The sequence below is a fragment of the Mytilus galloprovincialis genome, chromosome 13, assembly GCF_965363235.1.
Source record: "Mytilus galloprovincialis chromosome 13, xbMytGall1.hap1.1, whole genome shotgun sequence".
NCBI lineage: Eukaryota > Metazoa > Mollusca > Bivalvia > Mytilida > Mytilidae > Mytilus > Mytilus galloprovincialis.
Genome location: NC_134850.1, coordinates 69,201,023 through 69,225,784, shown reverse-complemented (window position 1 = coordinate 69,225,784; position 24,762 = coordinate 69,201,023). Strand labels below are relative to the sequence as shown.

At 33.0% G+C, this 24,762-nt stretch overlaps 1 long non-coding RNA gene across 1 annotated transcript; it reads left to right on the top strand.

Annotated features, from left to right (window-relative positions):
- Window positions 1–676: 676 nt before the first annotated feature.
- On the top strand, window positions 677–14,908 carry LOC143057680 (uncharacterized). Its single transcript, XR_012972788.1, has 3 exons — window positions 677–907; window positions 13,779–14,018; window positions 14,680–14,908. It is a non-coding gene; the product is annotated as an uncharacterized LOC143057680 (long non-coding RNA).
- Window positions 14,909–24,762: the final 9,854 nt, after the last annotated feature.

Below are 24,762 nucleotides of genomic sequence, written 5' to 3'. Positions count from 1 at the left end.
GTACACATGACACAACATAAAAAACTAAGGAATAAGCAACACGAACCCCACCAAATATAAGGAGTGATCTCAGGTGCTCCGGAAGGGTAAGAATATCCTGCTCCATATTTGGCACCCGTCGTGTTGCTCATGTTATAACAAATCCGGTAAATTGTCTAATTCAGTAGGTCACATTCATTCAACCCATTTACACATCAACACGTTTTGATGAGAACATTGTAACAATTTTTAATAAGCTTTAGAACTTGGGTCTATTACTGCAAATACAATCTTGTTTAGAAAGTTTCGTTTTCTTTGTAAACACACTAATAAAAGAGGGGCAAATGATACCAGAGTGACAGTCAAACTCATAGATAGAAAAAAAACTGACAACGCTGTGGCTAAACAATAATAAACAGATCAACAGATAAATGATAGTACAGAAGAAATGAGTTGCGGTATGTGAAAATAATGTAGATTGGTTATTTTGTCTCAGACTAAATAGAACATAGAGACTAAATTGGTGTGAAATTGTTGTCTTTGATTGCATATTCCAAAGGCCACATGATCTCCATTAAACATCCCTATTATAAATCAGCACATCGCATAAATAAAGAACACCAACGTTTCTCTTTTATTGAAATTTTCGATTTTCTTTGCTGTTTAACATTAATTTGTTTTCCATGAATATTTGTAGCTACATTGGAAGTTGCTAAGTACAAACAAACAAAGCAATCATCAAATAAAGACCTCATAACAAGACATTCTTCTAGTGCTGTAGATGGAATTTATGAACAGTATCTAACTAGTTCACCGAATTATTGTTCACATACAGGTTTTGTCGATGAACTGGCATGGTGGGCAGTGGATCTTGGTGCAATATATGACATAAGTAACGTTGTTATCTTTGGTAGAACTGACTGCTGTAGTAAGTTTTACTTGTTACATGTACTAGTCTCAGCTAATCCAAATAAAATGTCTAACGGAACATTTTGATAGGTATAGAACCACAAATTCTGGCCCGGTAAAAAATAACATTCAATAAAGTGGTACATATTTTAAGCGAAAAAGTTTATACACATCGCAGTATCTGTCACGGGGTGAAATATCCAGTTAGTTTTGGTTTCAAATGTAAACTTTGGGACTTTGGATGAATGTTTAACCCTAGGTGAAAGTTTCTTCGAAATAAATTTTAAAAAATCCAACAGTATATATATAATAGGAGGGCAAATTTTCCCTGTTGTTCAGATCAGAAGTAACTTTTATCATATTACCGGGAACCTGAACGCTCTAATATGCAATTAAAATCCAACGATTTTGTTTTAATATTTAGCTGTACCTGCAGAACACTTATTTCTTAATACTAAGGATTTTCTACCTAAAGAATATATTACCTAAGCTGTATTTGGCAAAACGTTTAGGAATTTTCTGTCTTTAATGTTCTTCAACTTCGTACTTTATTTGGCCCTTTAAATATTTTTGATTCGAGCGTCACTGATGAGTCTTTTTTAATCCTGGTATCTATGCTGAGTTTATTTCTAACGGAATCTCACATTCTACATTTTACGCAGATGTCATTTCAAGATGATTAACTTATGAATCCTTGAAATCAAATTATTCTAAAGAGCTACCAATTCAACATTTTGATTAAATCTTTTAATATGTTTTTATAAGTATCAGTATAATTATTAATTATCTGTATCAGTAAATTTAAATCATGCTTTATATCATTGTTATTTACATACGGACATTTGCATGTGTACTATTGTTTGTCTGTTTGTATATTTCATTTTTAGCCATGGGGTTGTCAGTTTATATCCGATTTATTAGTTTGACTGTCCCTCTGGTATCTTTCGTCCCTCTTTTTAAATCATGCTTTATTTCATTGTTATTCACATACGGACATTTGCATGTGTACTATTGTTTTTCTGTTTGTATTTTTCATTTTTAGCCATGGGGTTGTCAGTTTATATCCGATTTATTAGTTTGTCTGTCCCTCTGGTATCTTTCGTCCCTTTTTTTAAATCATGCTTTATTTCATTGTTATTCACATACGGACATTTGCGGTTTTACAATTTCTCAATACTTTTACATATGTTAGCATTGTACATATTTTTTCTTACTGCGTCTTATACTAAACCCATCGGATGTAGGTTCTGAACTGATTGATATTTTGTCTTAGATGTAATAGTTGTCAGTTACTGCGAATACTCTCCGATCAAACTGTGTGTCATTTTGTAAACATATCATAATACTGAAAAAAATAATAATAAATTTATTTTAAGAGAGATACGCATTTGAACCAATATACAATAAGGCTATCTACATACAACTCTAACTACATGAATTAAAAATTATCAATCTACTATTACTCACATAAGACCAATTGATGTATATATATGTACAAATAGAACAACAGCAACAAAAAAGAATTTGCAATTATAGTATACATAGAATTATTTCACACTTTTAAAAATATAATGACATTTTAGAGAATTGAAATGCAGATACATTTTTTTGATTTTTCCCCAAATAAAATCCTTACAACGTTCGTTCTGTGTTTTTGTTAGATTTTTTTTTTGCGAGTATCTCCTTAATGAATTCTGACTGAAAAAAAGATGCAAATTCGTTTCATAATGAGTTCAATGTGTTCATTTATTCATATCATGTGTCAATATATATCACTTTGTCGCAAGTTAATTGATTTCGCGACAATGGATTGTTTCTCAAGATGTCATCTTCATTTATGAAAGACTGTTCAACTGTTGACAAATATATATATTTTTCGTTTTTATGATGATATCATTAGAATGTTTATACGTACTTTTAAATTCTTTTAGAAAAAAATCATTTTCTAATATTGATTTCCAATGCAATATTATCGTTTTTTTTAATGTATCCCCTTTTCTCATATATCATTCATTTTATAATAATTGGACACTTTGTTTGAATGCATCAAAACTATTTCATCATGCATTCACAAGCGCATTCAGTAACTACGATGTACCATGAGCACAAGAGTTTCTTATTGATTCCGGAATCTTGAGGCTGTTAATGTTTTATCTTATTTTCGTTCGTGTCGAATATATCGTTGTCGCAAAAGATAAAGCCTCCAATAATATTGTCTTCGTATGTAAAACTCATTATTTGTAATGTTTTACAAAGGTGCATGGAATAAAAAGCAGAAATTGTAATCTTACATATTCTTTAACATAATTTAGAATAGATGAAATTTTACCAAATCACAATCTGGCCTTCTTTATCTTGTTTTGAACACAAAAGAAAATGACGACAATCTACCAGCATTATACAGGATACCGAAGCTTCACAAAAATCCGTGTAAAGAACAATAGCTGGATCCTCAAATAACTAAACATACTTCTGAAGTGCTGACTACTATTCTTTTTACAGTTATAGATTGCCTTAAGGGGCTAGCGGGTATTAATCAAAAAACGTTTTTAATATAGGATTTCGCTATATTTTTTTATAAATGAACTTTATCATATACTTAATAGAAAAATGAAATAAAAAAATGAGGTCACCGTTAATTTAAGCTCACAATCTGCATCCGAAAGAAGCATACATTTTTTTTATTGTCCTGTTTTTCTGTTGAACTAATAGGAGAAATAGAGGAAATATCGAAATAAAAAAAAAATTAAATTACAGAAATCGCTTAAATTTTACAATTATTTAGTTTATGTACACCTTATTTGAAAAACAATAATAAAAAATATAGGTTACCGATGAGCTAAAAAAACATCTTTCAATTTGAATGCCCAAAATTGGCATTTTTGCAGCAAAAGGAGATAATTTGGAGCTTTTGCAATGATAGAAATATTTTAAATGTCATCTGGGACCAAACCGAATCGATTTTTTGGTTGATTTTTGTACCATATCATAAAGTAATAACCAATAGAGCAATAATTAAAATTTGTAATGAAAAAAACAAATGTTTAATTTTTCGCTGAAATTCTTGTACCCGCGAGCCTCCTTAACAAACATTGTGATGAGATATATTCAACTAGTGATGTCAAAATTCTCAAAATTGGTAAAGATCTACTGCTAAATCTTAGATCACAATTTCGGCAATTTTATATCAACAATGTTGTTTTTAGTAATATTTTTAACATTCACATTAGACAATTGGTTTGGCTAGCCAAAAAAAAACCTCCAGGTTCAACCCTATTTTTTTTCCTTAATTGACCTAAACCAAGTCAGGAAAATGGCAGTTGTTATGTGATAGTTCGATTCTATATACTAGTATGTTGTATTTGCATTTGATTTTTGTACCGCTTCAGTGTTTCTGTTGTCCCGTTGTTGTCTTCTTATAGTTGACGTGTTTCACTCGGTTTTAGTTTGTAATTAGATCGGATTTGTTTTCTCTCAATCGATTTATGACTTTTGAAAAAGGGGGTTTACTACTCTTGCCTTTATTTACATTAGTATTTTCCATACGTAATTACAATATCGACTTCACCATCTCATTTATTTCAGCTTTTTCTTTAAAAATTGGAATCGTAGATATAAATGCTTTGTTTTAATAATAATGTTTCCTATTTTGTGAAGAACCAGAAGGATACTATTAGAAAATACACTGAAGATGATATTATCAAAATGCTGCACATTTTAATCGAAACTATATTTGTTGAGTCATAGGATTGATATTTCAACAGACAGTCGGTATTCCAATGGGTACTTATTGTGCACAACTCTGTTCGTTTCGATTTTGTACTCATATTAAACAGAATTCACTCAAAACATATCAAAAGACATAAGCACTTTGCAAATTGTTTAATTCTACTGTCAGATATATTGATAATGTCCTATATAAACCTTATTTCAGTCAGTACTTGTATCTCTCATATATCAGTGAAATTGAAATTAAGGATACTTCTGATAGCGAGAGATTTAACTTCCCAACTATCAATTTCCCATTTATCAGCAATAACATACTCTCTGATCCGTCGTATAGTGTTTATCTCATTTGAGACACAAGGCTCGTGCATGTTCTTGCTATATGTACTTCATATACAGGAGTGTACTCCGTACTCAGAAACTGCCTCAACAGATGTATGGGGAGAACAGCTTTAAAATGAAAATTTTATGGGCACCATCACGAATCTGGTAATCGTTATGATATGTATGTGTGTAAACAAATTACATTTGTATATGACGGTTTTGCTGACTGTAAATTTGCATTTCCATAAGACATGTCTCGGTATTTATACATTTAACATTTATGTATATAGTTATAATGTTTCTTTTGCGTGTTCGGTTAGAAAGTGATTGGGTTATGTTTCGTCTTTTGTGGCATGAGTTCTGTATTTTCGGTACATTTGACATATATCGTATTTGTCAGTTTGTCTAGTTAATTTCCATTTTCAAAGAAAAAGCAAATAATAATGATGTCATCACAGCATTAACCACTGTTTGTTGTGTCCTGTGCGGTCGTTTAAAGACGCTGTGTGTTGTGTCCTGTGCGGTCGTTTAAAGACGCTGTGTGTTGTGTCCTGTGCGGTCGTTTAAAAACGCTGTGTGTTGTGTCTTGTGCGGTCGTTTTTAAGACGTTGGGTGTTGTGTCCTGTGCGGTCGTTTAAAGATGTTGTATGTTGTGTCTTGTGCGGTCGTTTAAAAACGTTGTGTGTTGTGTTTTGTGCGGTCGTTTAAAGAATTTGTGTGTTGTGTCCTGTGCGGTCGTTTAAAGACGCTGTGTGTTGTGTCCTGTGCGGTCGTTTAAAGACTTTGTGTGTCGTGTCCTGTGCGGTCGTTTAAAGACGTTGTGTGTTGTGTCTTGTGCGGTCGTTTAAAGACGTTGGGTGTTGTGTCCTGTGCGGTCGTTTAAAGATGTTGTGTGTTGTGTCCTGTGCGGTCGTTTAAAGACGTTGTGTGTTGTGTCCTGTGCGGTCGTTTAAAGACGCTGTGTGTTGTGTCCTGTGCGGTCGTTTAAAGACGCTGTATGTTGTGTCTTGTGCGGTCGTTTAAAAACGCTGTGTGTTGTGTCTTGTGCGGTCGTTTAAAGAATTTGTGTGTTGTGTACTGTGCGGTCGTTTAAAGACGTTGTGTGTTGTGTCCTGTGCGGTCGTTTAAAAACACTGTGTGTTGTGTCCTGTGCGGTCATTTAAAAACGCTGTGTGTTGTGTCTTGTGCGGTCGTTTAAAGACGTTGGGTGTTGTGTCTTGTGCGGTCGTTTAAAGATGTTGTGTGTTGTGTCCTGTGCGGTCGTTTAAAGACGTTGTGTGTTGTGTCCTGTGCGGTCGTTAAAAGACGCTGTGTGTTGTCTCCTGTGCGGTCGTTAAAAGACGCTGTGTGTTGTGTCCTGTGCGGTCGTTTAAAGACGTTGTGTGTTGTGTCCTGTGCGGTCGTTTAAAGACGCTGTGTGTTGTGTCCTGTGCCGTCGTTAAAAGACGCTGTGTGTTGTCTCCTGTGCGGTCGTTAAAAGACGCTGTGTGTTGTGTCCTGTGCGGTCGTTTAAAGACGCTGTGTGTTACGTCCTGTGCGGTCGTTTAAAGACGTTGTGTGTTGTGTCCTGTGCGGTCGTTAAAAAACGCAGTGTGTTGTTATTCTTTGGGTAACATATTGTAATGTAATCTTATATTATTTATTGATGCGTTTCCCTGTGCTGAGTGTACTGCCCTCTTGTCACGTAGTGAATTCATTTTATTTTCTGAACGTTGCCATATAAGTGTTCTTGAAATGTCATGAACCAAGTCAGAAATGTGGCTATTGTTAACAAATAATCCGTTTCTATGTAGTCCTGGTTTTTTTTGTTGCATTTAAGTGTTTCTGTTGTTCCGATGTCTTTCTCTGATAATTGATTCGTTGTTCATTCAGTTTTATATGTTGTTCTCCTCTTATCTTTGATGTGTTTCGTTCAGTTTTAGTTCGTTTCGATTTTGTACTCATATTAAACAGAATTCACTCAAAACATATCAAAAGACATAAGCACTTTGCAAATTGTTTAATTCTACTGTCAGATATATTGATAATGTCCTATATAAACCTTATTTCAGTCAGTACTTGTATCTCTCATATATCAGTGAAATTGAAATTAAGGATACTTCTGATAGCGAGAGATTTAACTTCCCAACTATCAATTTCCCATTTATCAGCAATAACATACTCTCTGATCCGTCGTATAGTGTTTATCTCATTTGAGACACAAGGCTCGTGCATGTTCTTGCTATATGTACTTCATATACAGGAGTGTACTCCGTACTCAGAAACTGCCTCAACAGATGTATGGGGAGAACAGCTTTAAAATGAAAATTTTATGGGCACCATCACGAATCTGGTAATCGTTATGATATGTATGTGTGTAAACAAATTACATTTGTATATGACGGTTTTGCTGACTGTAAATTTGCATTTCCATAAGACATGTCTCGGTATTTATACATTTAACATTTATGTATATAGTTATAATGTTTCTTTTGCGTGTTCGGTTAGAAAGTGATTGGGTTATGTTTCGTCTTTTGTGGCATGAGTTCTGTATTTTCGGTACATTTGACATATATCGTATTTGTCAGTTTGTCTAGTTAATTTCCATTTTCAAAGAAAAAGCAAATAATAATGATGTCATCACAGCATTAACCACTGTTTGTTGTGTCCTGTGCGGTCGTTTAAAGACGCTGTGTGTTGTGTCCTGTGCGGTCGTTTAAAGACGCTGTGTGTTGTGTCCTGTGCGGTCGTTTAAAAACGCTGTGTGTTGTGTCTTGTGCGGTCGTTTTTAAGACGTTGGGTGTTGTGTCCTGTGCGGTCGTTTAAAGATGTTGTATGTTGTGTCTTGTGCGGTCGTTTAAAAACGTTGTGTGTTGTGTTTTGTGCGGTCGTTTAAAGAATTTGTGTGTTGTGTCCTGTGCGGTCGTTTAAAGACGCTGTGTGTTGTGTCCTGTGCGGTCGTTTAAAGACTTTGTGTGTCGTGTCCTGTGCGGTCGTTTAAAGACGTTGTGTGTTGTGTCTTGTGCGGTCGTTTAAAGACGTTGGGTGTTGTGTCCTGTGCGGTCGTTTAAAGATGTTGTGTGTTGTGTCCTGTGCGGTCGTTTAAAGACGTTGTGTGTTGTGTCCTGTGCGGTCGTTTAAAGACGCTGTGTGTTGTGTCCTGTGCGGTCGTTTAAAGACGCTGTATGTTGTGTCTTGTGCGGTCGTTTAAAAACGCTGTGTGTTGTGTCTTGTGCGGTCGTTTAAAGAATTTGTGTGTTGTGTACTGTGCGGTCGTTTAAAGACGTTGTGTGTTGTGTCCTGTGCGGTCGTTTAAAAACACTGTGTGTTGTGTCCTGTGCGGTCATTTAAAAACGCTGTGTGTTGTGTCTTGTGCGGTCGTTTAAAGACGTTGGGTGTTGTGTCTTGTGCGGTCGTTTAAAGATGTTGTGTGTTGTGTCCTGTGCGGTCGTTTAAAGACGTTGTGTGTTGTGTCCTGTGCGGTCGTTAAAAGACGCTGTGTGTTGTCTCCTGTGCGGTCGTTAAAAGACGCTGTGTGTTGTGTCCTGTGCGGTCGTTTAAAGACGTTGTGTGTTGTGTCCTGTGCGGTCGTTTAAAGACGCTGTGTGTTGTGTCCTGTGCCGTCGTTAAAAGACGCTGTGTGTTGTCTCCTGTGCGGTCGTTAAAAGACGCTGTGTGTTGTGTCCTGTGCGGTCGTTTAAAGACGCTGTGTGTTACGTCCTGTGCGGTCGTTTAAAGACGTTGTGTGTTGTGTCCTGTGCGGTCGTTAAAAAACGCAGTGTGTTGTTATTCTTTGGGTAACATATTGTAATGTAATCTTATATTATTTATTGATGCGTTTCCCTGTGCTGAGTGTACTGCCCTCTTGTCACGTAGTGAATTCATTTTATTTTCTGAACGTTGCCATATAAGTGTTCTTGAAATGTCATGAACCAAGTCAGAAATGTGGCTATTGTTAACAAATAATCCGTTTCTATGTAGTCCTGGTTTTTTTTGTTGCATTTAAGTGTTTCTGTTGTTCCGATGTCTTTCTCTGATAATTGATTCGTTGTTCATTCAGTTTTATATGTTGTTCTCCTCTTATCTTTGATGTGTTTCGTTCAGTTTTAGTTTGTAACCCGGAATTGTATTTTTCGCAATCGATTTATGAATTTCAAACAGCGGTATACTACAACTGTTGCTTTTATCTATAATCTGAATTTGTTTTCTCTCAATCGCTTTATGACTTTTGAACTACTGCTGCCTTTATGTATAAGTACACAACAAATATAAAAGCATACGATATGAAAATAAAGAAGAATCGAATTGATTGCCGATTAGACGACACACCACCAGCAAATAATTGCCAAATAATTTTACAATGTAAAGTCACAATACTGCCTTCAACAATTAGAAATTTTGACATTGCATAGTCAGATATAAAAAATGTTAAACTGACAAATTCAAAACACTTCATCAAAAAAATCTCACGGCCTGAAAATTTAATACAAAATAATGAAAAAAATGTGATAAACAGCATGGTACGACCACCACAGGCAGAATATAGGTGGGCGAACTTGTTTTTTTTTTTTATTTTTTTTAATCTAAAATCTGATTTATTGCGCTATTGCTGTTATAATTAAAAATACCATGTCTACAGCATGTGACAGGGCATCCCTGTAGTTTTACTGAACAAGCAGGGAGATTGTTCAGTAAATTAATAATAATAATAATAAATGGTTAGATTTACATTCTATGTATCAATATTATGTATACAGATTACTACAGAAATTAATTTCCGGAAAAAATTACATTCGTGAACCGCTTTGACTCTGTATATGCTAGTTGACCTGGTCATGACCCATTGATCAAGGATCACACGATTGAGGCAAGTTAACAGGCGAAGTAGTTTGAATATATTAATTATGTAGGTGTACATACTTGGTTGCGAATTGAAGTAATTATATCAATTTATTTATTTATGACAACACGTGGTTTTAAGATTAAATAATGGTGAGACACATCTATTGTTGAATGAATATATAGCATATAACATATATGCAAAAATATTAATTATATGTACAAGCTTACTTCTTTCAAAATTTTACCATGTTTACCACATGAAAGTGTCGAAATATTTAAGTAGTTAAACAATTTTTTGAACAGGGCATATACATCAAAATTTGTAGTCTTATAATTTGAACTGTGGGTGCACTTGTGGATTGAAAATGTAATGAGTGTCATCAAAAGATTTATATCATAATAATTGATATCACATTTCATATCCTATTATGAGATTTCTGTAGTTTAGGATATGATGACCAATTTTAACTTTATTTAATAATATTTTGATCTTTTCACAAAAAGTTTTAAAGTATTGACATTCCAGAAAAAAATGTTTATAATCTTCTGTTACATTACATAAGTCACATTTACTGTCTTCTTTTATCTTTCTTTGAAAAAGCAATTGTTTACAAGGAAGGATATGATGCAGCAATTTCAATTTAAATATTTTTAATCTGTTATCTTTTAAATAAGTAAATACAAAGTTTAGCATTGATTTAAGTTGGGATTAAAGAATCTAAATTTAGTACACGTTTCCATTTAAAGAAACCTGAAGGCGTGTCTTCATTTCCACTATTAATGTGTGTATATTTGTTTTGTTTCCATTACCTGTAAACTTATTATCTTATTTTTTTCTTTTGTATTAATGCAAAGGTTAAGTTTATCTTTTACTTTTGATTTTGTTGATTTTTCTGATTAAAGTACCTTGAGCCAATCATTTAGTATAACATATTTAAGTTTTGAAATTTCAAACATTAAATTGGATTTTGAGGATATTTTATTGATATTATTTCTTGAGATATGTTACCATTTTGGTCAATTAAAAACTTAACATTTTCCTTGACATTTTATCAGTTCGTTTCCCCATAAGATTTGATGTCTAATGTTTTTAAAATTCATATTAAGTTTGATATAATTTAACTTTTGTACTTTGAACCAAGACTTTAGAATTTCTAAGTAGAATTTTGGTAAAGTTTTATGTAGGTTTTGTATGGAGTAAATGTTGTCTGGATTCATGTAAAGTAGCATGAAATTAGCGTTAAAGTAAAATGTCGGAATTACTTTCCAGTTAGCAAAATCATCTGCAGTAAGTCTTTTGATCCATGCTATTTGTAGTACAGTTATATAATTGTCTATATCTGTCATCTTAAGACCTCCATCAGTAGTATCTTTGCTTAGTGTGGTTTGTTTGACTTTTTCTTGTTTAACATCCCATTTAAAATTGTTGATAAGAGTTTTAAACTGTTGAATAAATTCATGTGGTAGGTTTGTAAGTGAAGCTAAATATGTAAGGTTTGGTATAAAAAGAGATTTTACAACTGTTATTTTACCTATCATTGTAAGATTTCCTTTTTTCTAATACATGTAACTTATTAATTTGTCACATTTCTGTATTATTTTTTCAGTATTCAGCTTATCACATTCATCTCGATCTGTTCCAAAATAAACTTTATATTGGTCCTTTATTCCATGTTATATTTTCAAACTTATGTTTACAATGTTTTAATTTTCCTAACCAAATGCCCTCTGTTTTTTATCTGTTTAATTTTAAACCTGATAGTGTTCCAAAGATTTCAATAATATTAAGAGTGTGACGTACTTCATTTTATGATTTTAGAAAAAAGTGTTGTGTCGTCAGTTAATTGAGAAATCTTTAAACTATGTGTTTTAGTATCTAGATTAATTTGAAAACCTTTGATGTTGTTGTCTTGTCTTATTCACAAAATTTCTACAGCAATAACAAAAACCTGGCATAATACCGCGTTGCATGTTATATGTTGATGAGACCCACCCATTGTTTAATATACAACCAGTTATATCTTTATACAGAGTTTAAACCCGTTTTATAAAAGGATTTGGAAGACCAAATTTCTTGAGTGCTTCATACATAAATGGCTATTCCAATGAGTCAAAGGCTTTGGAAAAATCTATGAAGAGCAATGCTCCTTCAATATTAAAGTATTCTGCATGGTCAATTATGTATTGAATTTGACGAATATTGAAACCTATATACCTATTTTTTATGTAACCATTTTAGTCACTATGGATGATTTTAGTTAGTATTGGTTTTAGACGTTGTGCTAAAGAATATGCCATAAGTTTTGTGTCAATGTTGAGTAAAGTAATTGGTCTGTAGTTGTCCAAAAGTAGTGGGTTTCCTTTTTTATATAATAAAGAGACTACTCCTATTTTTTGTAGTGTGCTCATTTCTTTTTTTGATAGCATGTGTTAAATACTTTAACAACAATTTCTTTTAAATTTGTCCAAAAGGTTATATAAAATTCTACACTGAGCCCGTCAATACCTGGTGATTTATTTAATTTCATAGCCTGTTTGTTGGTGACAACCTATCCCATAACCGTTGGCAGTGGTGTAACATTATGAAACAATAACATATAATTAAAAACACATGAATAGATCTTACTAATCAAATTGAACAAAGCAGAAAAAAACACAGAAATAACGTGGCACAACAACAACAACAAAAAGACGTTAATCTAAGAATATTTGAAGCTGGTTCAATGCCTACAAAAAGATAATCAAAACATCATGCGTCTTACGACTTGCAGTTTATTTCATATTAAGCTAATTAGGTTTTTAGTTTATAATATTTAAGACTATTCCATATTGCTGTACTAGGTAGGGTTATATATTTAAACAATGAAATTATATATTAATTTTAAAAGACCGTAGGTTGAACTTTAAAAAATAACAGTTATGACTGCCTTGTTATTGTGTTGTATTTCCTTCGCAACTCATTTTAATCATACACGAATTAAACATCGCTCAAACTGTGTTAACATGCATGAATATATGTATCTGAGTGTCCTAATTTTCTTTTGTTTTTGTATTTTCCATGTAAGATTTTCCTATTGCGTTTTCCATTCTTCAACCTTACCAACTAAGCAGAAAATCTAGATATTGTCAAACCAAGCCCAAACCCTCTGTAATTCAGTTTTTAAAGATTATTATTTGGATATTTAACTTTCACAATTTTAGTTGTTACATTTTGATTGTTCTAGGATAAATATCGTGTCATTAAATTATCCTATAAGTTATCAATATTTAAAACTCTTAACACTTAAATAATGAAATCAAACAGTGATTGACTATATACATAATACAAAATGACATGTGCGTTTTAAACGAATTAAAAAATTGTAGCAGTTTTAGCTATATAAAGATATACAAAACACACCAACGAAATCGCGGGTATTTAGAGCGGGAATGAAAATATGTAGAATTTTGTAGGATAATTTTTTAGAACGGATTTATGACTGGAGTCTTTCAGGTAAGTTATTGAAAGCCATTGGTATTTGGTGACAAGGACTTTCTGTTTTTAAATTTCTTCAGAGTTCGGTAATTTTTGTTATTTATCCTATAGAAAATTTGCTATCTGATTGGAAGATATTACTGACTTTGAGAAGCGACACTCAAAATAAGGTCTTCACATTTAATACCTAAGATAGTTTTTTTTATGTTACAATTGTAAATTTCTGGACACTAATGCTATAAACAATGGGCATCTAAATGAATAGGGAGTAATCACACGTGCGTTCTTTTTATACATTACAAATTTTGTACATAATCCTGAATTGGTACAGACATTTTCTTGTGTCGAAAATGGAGGATTATACATGGCTTTAAAGCTAGCTAAAACTCTATCTGTTGTCTTCAGGCGACGGTAACACATTTGGCTTGAAACGAGGTTGATTTGTTTCTTTCTTTAAAGAAATGTTGTACAACAGAAGGGATGAGTGTTTCACTTTGTTCTGGTGGCTGTTAAATATACCCCTTAGCATTTTGTTTTATTTCAGCTGAACGACTATCAAACTTTGTCATTGAAGTATTTAGACCATGCCGAAATAAAACGTCCTGGTTTGATGATAGTATCGTCACAGTCTGCCATCATCAGCAGGAAAAAATCACTTATTTAGATGCTGCATGCCCAGAGCACACAGTTGGGAGGTACGTCCGCATAAGACTCAAAGATCGAAACGTGTTAGCACTCTGTGAAGTTGAAGTACACGGATCATTCGTTGAAGATGTTTATTCTGGTATGTTTCTCGTGAAATATAATATTGTATGTTTTTCGACAATTTCTTGAGTTTAATTTTTCTTTTGTCCTACGATTCATAGACTTCTTTTTACGATTGAAACGGGGTACTTCAAACTGAGATTTGTGATTACATATAAAGTAATGTAACATATTTTCAAACTTCACTTTCAAATTGAAAATACTAATGAACAATTAAAAAATCATTTTAGAAAATATAATTATGAACAGCAATACAGTTAGATTTAGTTCAATGGCAGACCTTAAGAGAGGAAGGGTAAACAGATCCTGCCTCACATGTGGCACCCGTCGTATTGCTTATGCCTAAAGCATTCCATTCTATTTATGAATCCTAGCCCTCCAATGTCAAGCTCCGTTAAACGTTACAATGCTAACATAACAGACTGGTACTTAGATTATTTCAGAGTAAACATTGCATGGAAAGCGTAGCTCTATGGTAATTATAATGAAATAATTATTATCAGGGAATTAAGATGACCATCAAATAAAATATGCTTCCAAATTGATGTAGGTCAAAATATTAAAATGTCATCAGTTTTCAGACATAGATTATAACAGGGTCTTTGACAGAAGCTATAAAACACACATGTATTTCTTGTTTTACCTGACTAATAAAAAGACATGATGCTTTATTTCAATAGCCACCTTTCCTCACATCTGTGGATTTCCAGGTCACAGTTACGATGGACAGGACGGAGTTCTCTGGAGCGCAATAGTTAACAGTGATATTCAATGTACCTATATGTGTACCTACACAAACGGCTGCCATGCAGCAGGCTTTAATAAGAAGACATCAATTTGTACTCTGATGAAAAGGGTAAATGGATCTAACGTCGTGGTCAATTCTGACCATACCGTTTTTCTTGTCAATTAAACGCTGTCTTTGGTTCTCCATTGTTTCTCTATAACATTTTATTTTGCTATGATGATGTTGTCAATGTAACTGATATAAAAAAAACAATCTTTTTTTGTGATGTATTTTTGATATTTTTTATTAAATCTATTATAATAGTTTTACGATCCTTGAAGTATGCATATCGGTATGCTATGTATCAAATAATTCATATTTCAACAATATAATAACAATAATGCCGGACTCAAAGGAAAATTCCAATTGGAAATTCCTTTATCAAATGTCGAAATCAAAAGCTCAAACACATCAAACAAATGGAAAACAACTGTCATATTCCTCACTCAATCGGTCAATGGCGATAGTTTGAAGGAAGACACAAAAAATTATATCATTTAAATAAAAGAATAAAAGATTAACAAATACAAAAAAAGAGGAAAGAATCGATATAAACATTTCTACAATAAGAACCTGAGATGCATCGAAGGTTGAAATTATGTCTTTTTCTTAAGGGAGAGATCATATAATAAGATACTCAATAGCAATATCAACGTGATTTTATCATTGAATGTTGCCTCAATTAAAAAGCAATGACATCAAAATTAATGAACATGAGGATTTAAGGTGGTCCGAATCAAATTGCATAAAACTTTTTAATGACTTGTCAAAATGTAGTTTGAATTCGTCGTTCTCCAAAGAAAAAATAAAAGTAAAGGTTACCTTTTTTCATGCAAAAGGTTGTGCGCAATTGTGAATTTTGTATAAGTTATGCACAGACAATCCAATTTTATGTGATTTAAAGAGAACTTTAAGATAAAATGTGAGAAGATAGCTCTTATGATATGCTTTAAGATAAGAAAAAGAAATAAAAATAGTTACTAGACTTGTTTTCTTGCTACATATTAAAAATGGTATATTCACAACACTTTCTGTTATAAAAATGACTTTATATGTGTAAGACTCAAATCTATGCTGGGTTTCAAATCTATGGCGGATTCCTAATCTATGGTAAATATGACGTAATGCTATCCCAAATCTATGGCGAAAAATTTACACTCCTAATCTATGTCAAGTTTTTTTTTCAAATTTTCTTATCATGACGTAATTTCATCCCAAATCAATGGCGTATATTTGTTAATTTAAAATCTATTGCAAATGTTGTGCAAATGGAAAACAATGCAGTACCTTTATACGACCAATGCCTTGTCTTAAACAAAATGTAGATAGAAGACAACGTAAAAGAGTGTATAAACAGTTGTATTTTTGTCCATCTGATGAGTTAAGCCTTTTTTAAATGATTTTCATAGTGAGTTCTTATGTTGTACTGTTATACCACTGTCCCACGTTAGGAGGAGGGTTGGGATGTATGTATGTGTTTGTCCCAAAGTCAGGAGCCTGTAAATCGGTGTTTCTCGTTTGTTTATGTGTTACATATTTGTTTTTCGTTTACAGTTTTATATAAATAAGGCAGTGAGTTTTCTCGTATGGATTGTTTTACATTGTCATTTCGGGGCCTTTAATATCGGACTATGCGGTATTGGCTTTGCTCATTGTTCAAGGCCGTACGGTTACCTATAGCTGTTAATTTCTGTGTAATTTTGATTTCTTGTGAAGAGTGGTCTTATTGGCTATTGTTACGGCCAGAAATCGCCTTTAAATTGTAGCCAACAAAAGACACAAATCAATAAGAAAATTTAACAATATTTATTATACAAAAGTTTACAAGAAGTATAACACAAATATTACTGTCAACTTAACTGTCAAAATATGAGTCCAATCTTTTATCTTTATCTGTATCCGGATATCTTTCGGAATCCAATCTGAATATTACGGTCACAATCCAGTATGATGTTGTTTGTAGAATTAAAGTGTCAATCCAAAGGCTATGAATATTAATGTCTATCAATGTCTATGTCCAAGTTTAATTATGAGAATTTAACTTTAGTGTCTGTATATATAGTGTTGTCATGGAAAATTCTAGAACACTCTATAATGGAACATTGTGGAAAATCCTGGAAAGTTACAACGGAAGTTTCTGGAATAACGTAGAAGTTTAAATTACGCATCTTTTATAAGGATCATTCTAGAAAGTTCCAATCATTCCTAAACTGCACAGTTATAAGATTATTTGGTAAACAACTATCAGGCCATACAACACAAATTAGGCCAACATAAATAAACATAATAATTACAATATCATAACACCTCCCCCCTTAAAAGAAGTTTTAGTGTAACAAAAACTTATCATGAATAATATGAACAAAAATACATAATATATACAAAGTGATTTAATAAGCTCTAGATAAAGCATCAGCTATTACATTATCTTTACCCTTAATATGTTTTACAATTACATCATATTCCTGTAACAATAAACTCCACCTAGTCAACCTCTGATTCTTGTTTCTCATTTTATGCATGAAGGTGAGAGGATTATGATCAGTATAAACAAGAATAGGATATACAGTGGGATTCAAATATACATCAAAATGTTGAAGTGCTGACAATATTGCAAAACACTCTTTTTCAATAGTTGAATAATTTTTCTGATGTTTATCTAATTTCTTAGAAAAATATGATATAGGTTTTTCAACATTATCATCTGTCTCTTGATATAAAACAGCTCCAATTCCTACATCGCTTGCATCAACGGCAAGTTTAAATTGTTTTTCAAAGTCTGGAGTAATCAGAACTGGACTATTAATTAAAAGTGATTTGCTATTTTCAAAAGCGTTTTGACAATTTTCACTCCAGATAAATTTAGAATCTTTTCGTAAAAGATGAGTCAATGGTTGAACCACAGTAGCAAAATTTGAACAAAATTTTCTGTAAAATCCAATCATGCCTAAATATCTCATAAGTTGTTTTCTATTTGTAGGAGGAGGAAATTTGGAAATAGCTTCCACTTTAGCCATAATAGGTTTCACTTGACCTTGGCCAACTGTATGCCCTAAATAATCAACAGTAGCCTGACAAAATTCACTTTTACCAAGATTAACAGTCAAATTTGATTGTGACAATCTATCAAAAGTATCATACAAATGTGTTAAATGCTGTTCCCAGCTATCACTACATACAATTAGATCATCAATATAAGCATAACAACAGTTTAAATCTTTTATAACATTATTGATCATTCTTTGAAATGTAGCTGGTGCACTTTTCATGCCAAACGGCATTACAGTATATTGAAATAAACCATCTGGTGTAACAAATGCTGATATTTTACGAGCTCTCTGTGTCAATGGAACTTGCCAATAACCTTTCAACAAATCAAATTTGCTCACAAATTTTGCTTGACCAATGTTGTCAATACAATCGTCTATCCTTGGAATCGGATAGGAATCAGATTTCGAGACTGAATTTACTTTTCTGAAATCAGTCACGAAACGAAAGGTTTTATCTGGTTTTGGCACAAGGAGACAAGGAGAGCTCCATTCACTGTTACTCGGCTCAATAATATCATTGTCAAGCATATATTTAATTTCTTTTCTCATAACTTCAAGTTTGAGTGGATTGAGCCTGTAAGGATGTTGCTTAATTGGAGAAGCATCTCCTACATCAACATCATGACAAACAGCAGTGGTTTTGTTTGGCACATCTGGAAAAAGATTTTTAAAAGAAAATACCAAAGTGTTTATTTCTTCTCTACGATCAAAAGACAGATGTGCAAGTTTTGAGTCTAAATTTGATAAAATTTCAGAATTTTTCAATCTAACTGTCTCTTCCATAGTTTTAGAACTAAAAGGTGGTTCAATTACATCTGGTTTGTCATGATTGTTCTCAAATTTAACCATGCCTAAAGTGGCAACTGGTTTACTATCACATTCATTAGTACGCTCAAAATATGGTTTTAACATATTAATATGACGCACTCTGTTTTGTTTACGCCGACCTAGAGTTTTTACAATATAATTCAAATCATTGATTTTACTCTCTATTGTATAAGGACCACAATATTTAGCCTGTAAAGGATGTCCAGGGACAGGCAGAAATACAAGTACGATATCACCAGGCTCAAAAACTCTGTCCCTGGCATCTTTATCATACCATATTTTCATCTTGTTCTGTACATTTTTTAAGTTTTTCTGAGCAATTTGACAAGCAGTATACAATTTTTCTTTAAATCTAGATACATAGTCTATAGATTCAAGTCAGTATGTTCAGTAAGCCACTTTTCCTTAATCAATTTTAACGGTCCCCTTACAGTATGACCAAATACCAACTCAAAGGGACTAAATCCAAGGGATTCTTGAACAGCCTCTCGAACCGCAAAAAGTAGAAAGTGAACTCCATCATCCCAGTCTCTGTCAAATTGAAGACAAAAAGTTCTAATCATGTTCTTCAATGTTTGATGAAAACGTTCTAAGGCACCTTGAGATTCTGGATGATAAGCACTTGATCTGTACTGAGCAATCCCTAACTGGTATACGACTTGCTGAAATAAACCTGACATGAAATTTGATCCCTGGTCGGACTGTATAGACTTAGGAAGTCCTACTAATGTGAAAAATTTGATCAAAGCTTTGACGATAGTAGGTGTCATGATATTTCTGAGCGGAATAGCTTCAGGAAAGCGGGTAGATGTACACATGATTGTCAATAAATATGCATTTCCAGTCTTGGTCTTTGGTAAAGGTCCAACACATTCAATTAGAACTCTGCTGAAAGGTTCGTCAAACGCTGGAATAGGCAGAAGTGGTGCTGGTGGTATTTTCTGGTTAGGTTTACAAACAACCTGGCATATATGACATGATTTGCAGTATTCTGCAACATCATTTCTAAGTTTAGGCCAGTAAAAATGCTGCAAGATTTTAAGGCAAGTCTTTCTTATACCTAAGTGTCCAGCCAAGGGGGTGTCATGAGCAAGACCAATAATTTCTTGCCTATATACTTTAGGCACCACCACTTGATATACCTTGATATACCACTCTCCATTCCTCTTCTGGGGTAGCATCAGGAGGCCTCCACTTCCTCATTAAAATACTGTCCTGATGGTAATAGCATTCGGCCACTTTGTCTGCTTCCTCCTGTGGTTGAGCCCTCTGGCTGAGCTGAAGAACCTCAGGGTCTTTATGTTGTTCTTCGAGTAAATTATTTCGGTCTAATGAATGGCTGTTCACATCTGTCCATGGCATAATAACATTTTTGTTAACACTAGGTGGTTTTATAATAGCCTTTTCTGAGTTACCAGGATCTTCAATATCAGCTATAAAAGTGTCAGAAAGGTCCATGTAATCAAACTGGTCTTCTTGCAAATTCTCATCTTGTTGTTTTCTAGCCATCGCCCTAGTAACAACACAAGCTGGATACAATTCAGCATCATCTTCAGGTGATTTAACATCCACCACTGGTTCACTGGTAACAATTGGTTCAGCAACCACTTTGTTCCTAGCTAGATCATTTCCTAGCAATAATGTAACACCCTCAACAGGGAGATTAGGACGAACACCCACAACAACTGGTCCAGTTATCAAATCTGACTTCAGATAAATACGATGAAGAGGAACATCTATACAACCCAACTCTACACCTTGTAACAAAACGGAGGCACCAACAGAAGTCTTCTCGGACAAAGGCAACACACCTTCTAACAATAAAGACTGAGAAGCTCCAGTGTCTCGTAAAATCTTAATAGGTTGAAGAGTGGTATCATCAACAATAGAAATAAACCCATCAGACATAAAGGGTTTATATTCCTCCATGAAATCACAAAAACTGGACTTAAAAGCCTGACTCGCAGGACATTCCAACGTACCGGTAATATAAGGTGTCGTACAAGCACTGGTCTTCGGCTTATTATCTCGTTCATTCTTCTTCTGGAGTCTAAAACAATCAGCCATCAGGTGACCAATCTTCTTACAATAAGCACAAGTCAGTGACTTCTTCTCAAAAGTATCAAATTTTGGACTAGACATATTATAACTGGACTGACTCTTATTCTGTGAAACAGGCTTACTATCAGTATGCTCAGTGCTTTGATTTTTGTAATTTCCACTGGAAGTATTAACATTTTGACCCTTGAAACTTCTTTTATGTGAAAGAGTATAATTATCTGAAATAACAGCTGCATCATGTATTGACTCAACAGTTTTGTCGTCTAAATGTGTTTTTAAGTCTAAATGAACACATTGTTTGAACTCTTCTAATAACATCAATTGTCTTAGGTTATCAAAATTGTTGTTTGTTTTCTTTATAGTAAGCCATTTATCAAATAGATCTTCTTTTTCCCGAGCAAATTCCACATAGGTTTGCGAATCAAACTTTTTATAAGATCTAAATTTCTGTCTGTATGCTTCTGGTACTAGCTCATAAGCTTTCAAAACTTCCTGTTTCACCGTGTCATAGTTAGAACTTTTTTCTGATGGAAGTGCAGAGTATATTTCAGCGGCCTTACCCTCAAAAACACTTTGTAGCATTGTAGTCCAATATGGCTTTGGCCATTTCAAATTATTAGCAATTTTCTCAAACTGTGGAAAATATTTATCGACTGTTTTTTCACAAAATTTGGGAACCAAACGTATATTTTTTGCTGCATCAAAATTTTCTGATTTTGACTGGACTTTAGTGTTGCTTTCTTCTTTGACCATTTCAAGTTTTAGTTTCTCCATCTCTAGTCTTTCCCTCATTTCAAGTTCTGCCTGTTTTAACTTTAATTCATCTTGTTTCAATTTAAATTCATCTTCTCTTTCTTTTTTATCCATTTCCAATCTTTCCTTCATTTCTAGTTCTTTTAATTTAAGTTCATGTTCTAATTCAAGCTGTTTTAATTTAAAGGCGTCAACATTTTCGACCTTAAGTTCAAGAGCCTCTTCACCTAAAATTTCTGCGTCCACTAATTTGTCTATAACCAATTTTTTTATAATTTGTTTTCTCATAGATACTCTAAAATCTAATTTCAGATGTTTAGCAAGCAACACTAATTCCTCTTTCTTTAAATTATCAAACCCCTCCAGGTCTGGCGTTTTCAAAAATTTACTGGCATCAAATGCCATTTTGTAGAATTTTGTTGGCTAGTTATAATACAAATACTAAACAAATTTTGAATAAAATATTTTTAAGATCCCGGACGAGCCCCCAATTTCTGTTACGGCCAGAAATCGCCTTTAAATTGTAGCCAACAAAAGACACAAATCAATAAGAAAATTTAACAATATTTATTATACAAAAGTTTACAAGAAGTATTACACAAATATTACTGTCAACTTAACTGTCAAAATATGAGTCCAATCTTTTATCTTTATCTGTATCCGGATATCTTTCGGAATCCAATCTGAATATTACGGTCACAATCCAGTATGATGTTGTTTGTAGAATTAAAGTGTCAATCCGAAGGCTATGAATATTAATGTCTATCAATGTCTATGTCCAAGTTTAATTATGAGAATTTAACTTTAGTGTCTGTATATATAGTGTTGTCATGGAAAATTCTAGAACACTCTATAATGGAACATTGTGGAAAATCCTGGAAAGTTACAACGGAAGTTTCTGGAATAACGTAGAAGTTTAAATTACGCATCTTTTATAAGGATCATTCTAGAAAGTTCCAATCATTCCTAAACTGCACAGTTATAAGATTATTTGGTAAACAACTATCAGGCCATACAACACAAATTAGGCCAACCTAAATAAACATAATAATTATAATATCATAACACTATCAAACCACATCTTCCTTTTCTATATGTTAAAGCTGACTATCCAGTACGGGCATTGTTCTTTGTCGAAGGCGGAACGGTGACCTTTAGTTGTTTAACATTTTCGTGTTTGGTTTTCTTTTGATCATGATTTTTCTCATAGCAATCATGCATGTCAAACCACATCCTCTTTTTTATATTGTATATATTATAAACCAAATCATGACAGTAACCAAATTTTAAACCTGATCAATTCAAAAAGCTTAAAAAATACTTCATGATCTTGAAATGATGTGTCCAGTAAACATAAGCATTTTATACTCTTTGGATTGTCATGTTTAACCGATACATTTAACCAAATAGTCAGTCATTAAACAACAAGAAAGCAGTTTCTGTTTGTAAAAAAAACAAAAACAAAAAAAAAACACTTTGACTCTATACATGCTATTTATTTTTTCCTGATCCCATTTTGTTTAATTTGATTGCGATTTAAATCAAATTTGTATCCTGTAATTTGATCTGTCACTTTATACACTTTTCCAGCAGTAGAAGCTGAAATTGAATCTATGCCCCCTTTCCTGAAATATCCTGTACTGCAGTGTCTTTATATATCGCAGGATTTGGCCTGTACATCACATGTTGTCCCTCTTCCGGATAGTAGGTAATGTCTTCCCTCAAACCATCGGAAAACTGCTCTAGTGGAAAAGCTGACAGTGATTCCCGGTGAATTTCTCTATAGAAATCGATGTGACCTGTGTTAAATACCGGTAACTGTTTTTGATTTACATTCAAAAAGAAAACAAATAGTCCATAAGAATATAAACAAGAGTATATGTTGGCTGAGTGACATCAAATGTAAATAAAAGTACATCTAGATATATACTAGTATAAGAAGATATGGTATGAGTACCAATGAGGCAACTCTCTATCCATGTAACAATTTGTAAAATCAAACTATAATAAATTTACGGTTTTTCACCTAACAGCAAGCTATAATGACTAGTGTAAAACCATCAAACGGGAAAACCAACGCGGTTGACTGATTTTTAGGTTTAAAAAATCCATGCAAAGTGTAGCCGTTTAAAAAAAAAGTTGATGTACTAGTAGTAACCCTACAATACAAGCTAATATTCATCTTTCAAATCTTCATTTCAATGGTTCACCATTATTTAAAGTTGTATATATGTAAATGTAAACGTGCAGTCGCAACACTTTTAAAGATTTCTATCAAATGCATAAATGTAAAACAAGTAATTGTATTCATTTTTTAGAATTAAATTTATAAGTTAAATTTGCTTACTTTTATTAGTTTTTTAAAAGTAATGATTGATTGTTTGTTGTTTCTAAACATCCAGTGGCAAATATATAAGGATAACATTTAAAAAAAGTATATCATACAATTACAACACTACGCAATGCATTTTTTGCACTGTTAACGTTTAATTCCTAATTACGAGTTTTAACTGAGTGGATATTCACATGGTCGACGCTTTGAGGTATTGGTACCTTGGTTTGTCTTTTCGTCATACCTTTACTCAACATCATTAAATTACTGTGACCTCATTTAGATATGTTAACATAAGTTGTTTCATGTCATAACCATAGTAATCTGAAATGAAAAGAAATGCTAAAAATGGATTTGTCTCTTTGTTTAGTAAGCTTACATGTTCATTAGTGCCTGGTGTAAATATTGTTTCGTACCTTAACTGTTAACACACCTTTGAACCACATATATTGTAATGTTATAAATCATGGAATTAGAGACGTCCAAACGTTTTAGTTTTCCTATATTGTCGTCTGAACGTTGCAATAGAGATAAATCAACGTCCAATTATCTTTTAAAGACCCTTAAAGATCTTTATTGTCATTTTACCAAGAAACTGCTGTGGTAGTTGACTTGATATATTTGGCATTCAGTATATATCAGACTCATCATTGACGCCATAATACAAAGTGTATGATTGTAAAAAAAGATAAAATACCTATGACGTGTATTAAAAATCAAGAACCACAAAAAGAAGGACAAACTGTGTTAAGGGCACACAAATTGTATAATCATGGAGTTGAGAACCTTTTGTTTTTTTTTAATAATTTAATATTTAATAGACAGATAGTAATTAATTTATGTTCAGTACTTGGCAGGAGAATTTTTTGTTAAGAAACTGATATATTTTGTAGAAGACATCACAATTATTCTAGTATACCGTCAAGCATTGTCTATATATATATAATCGAGT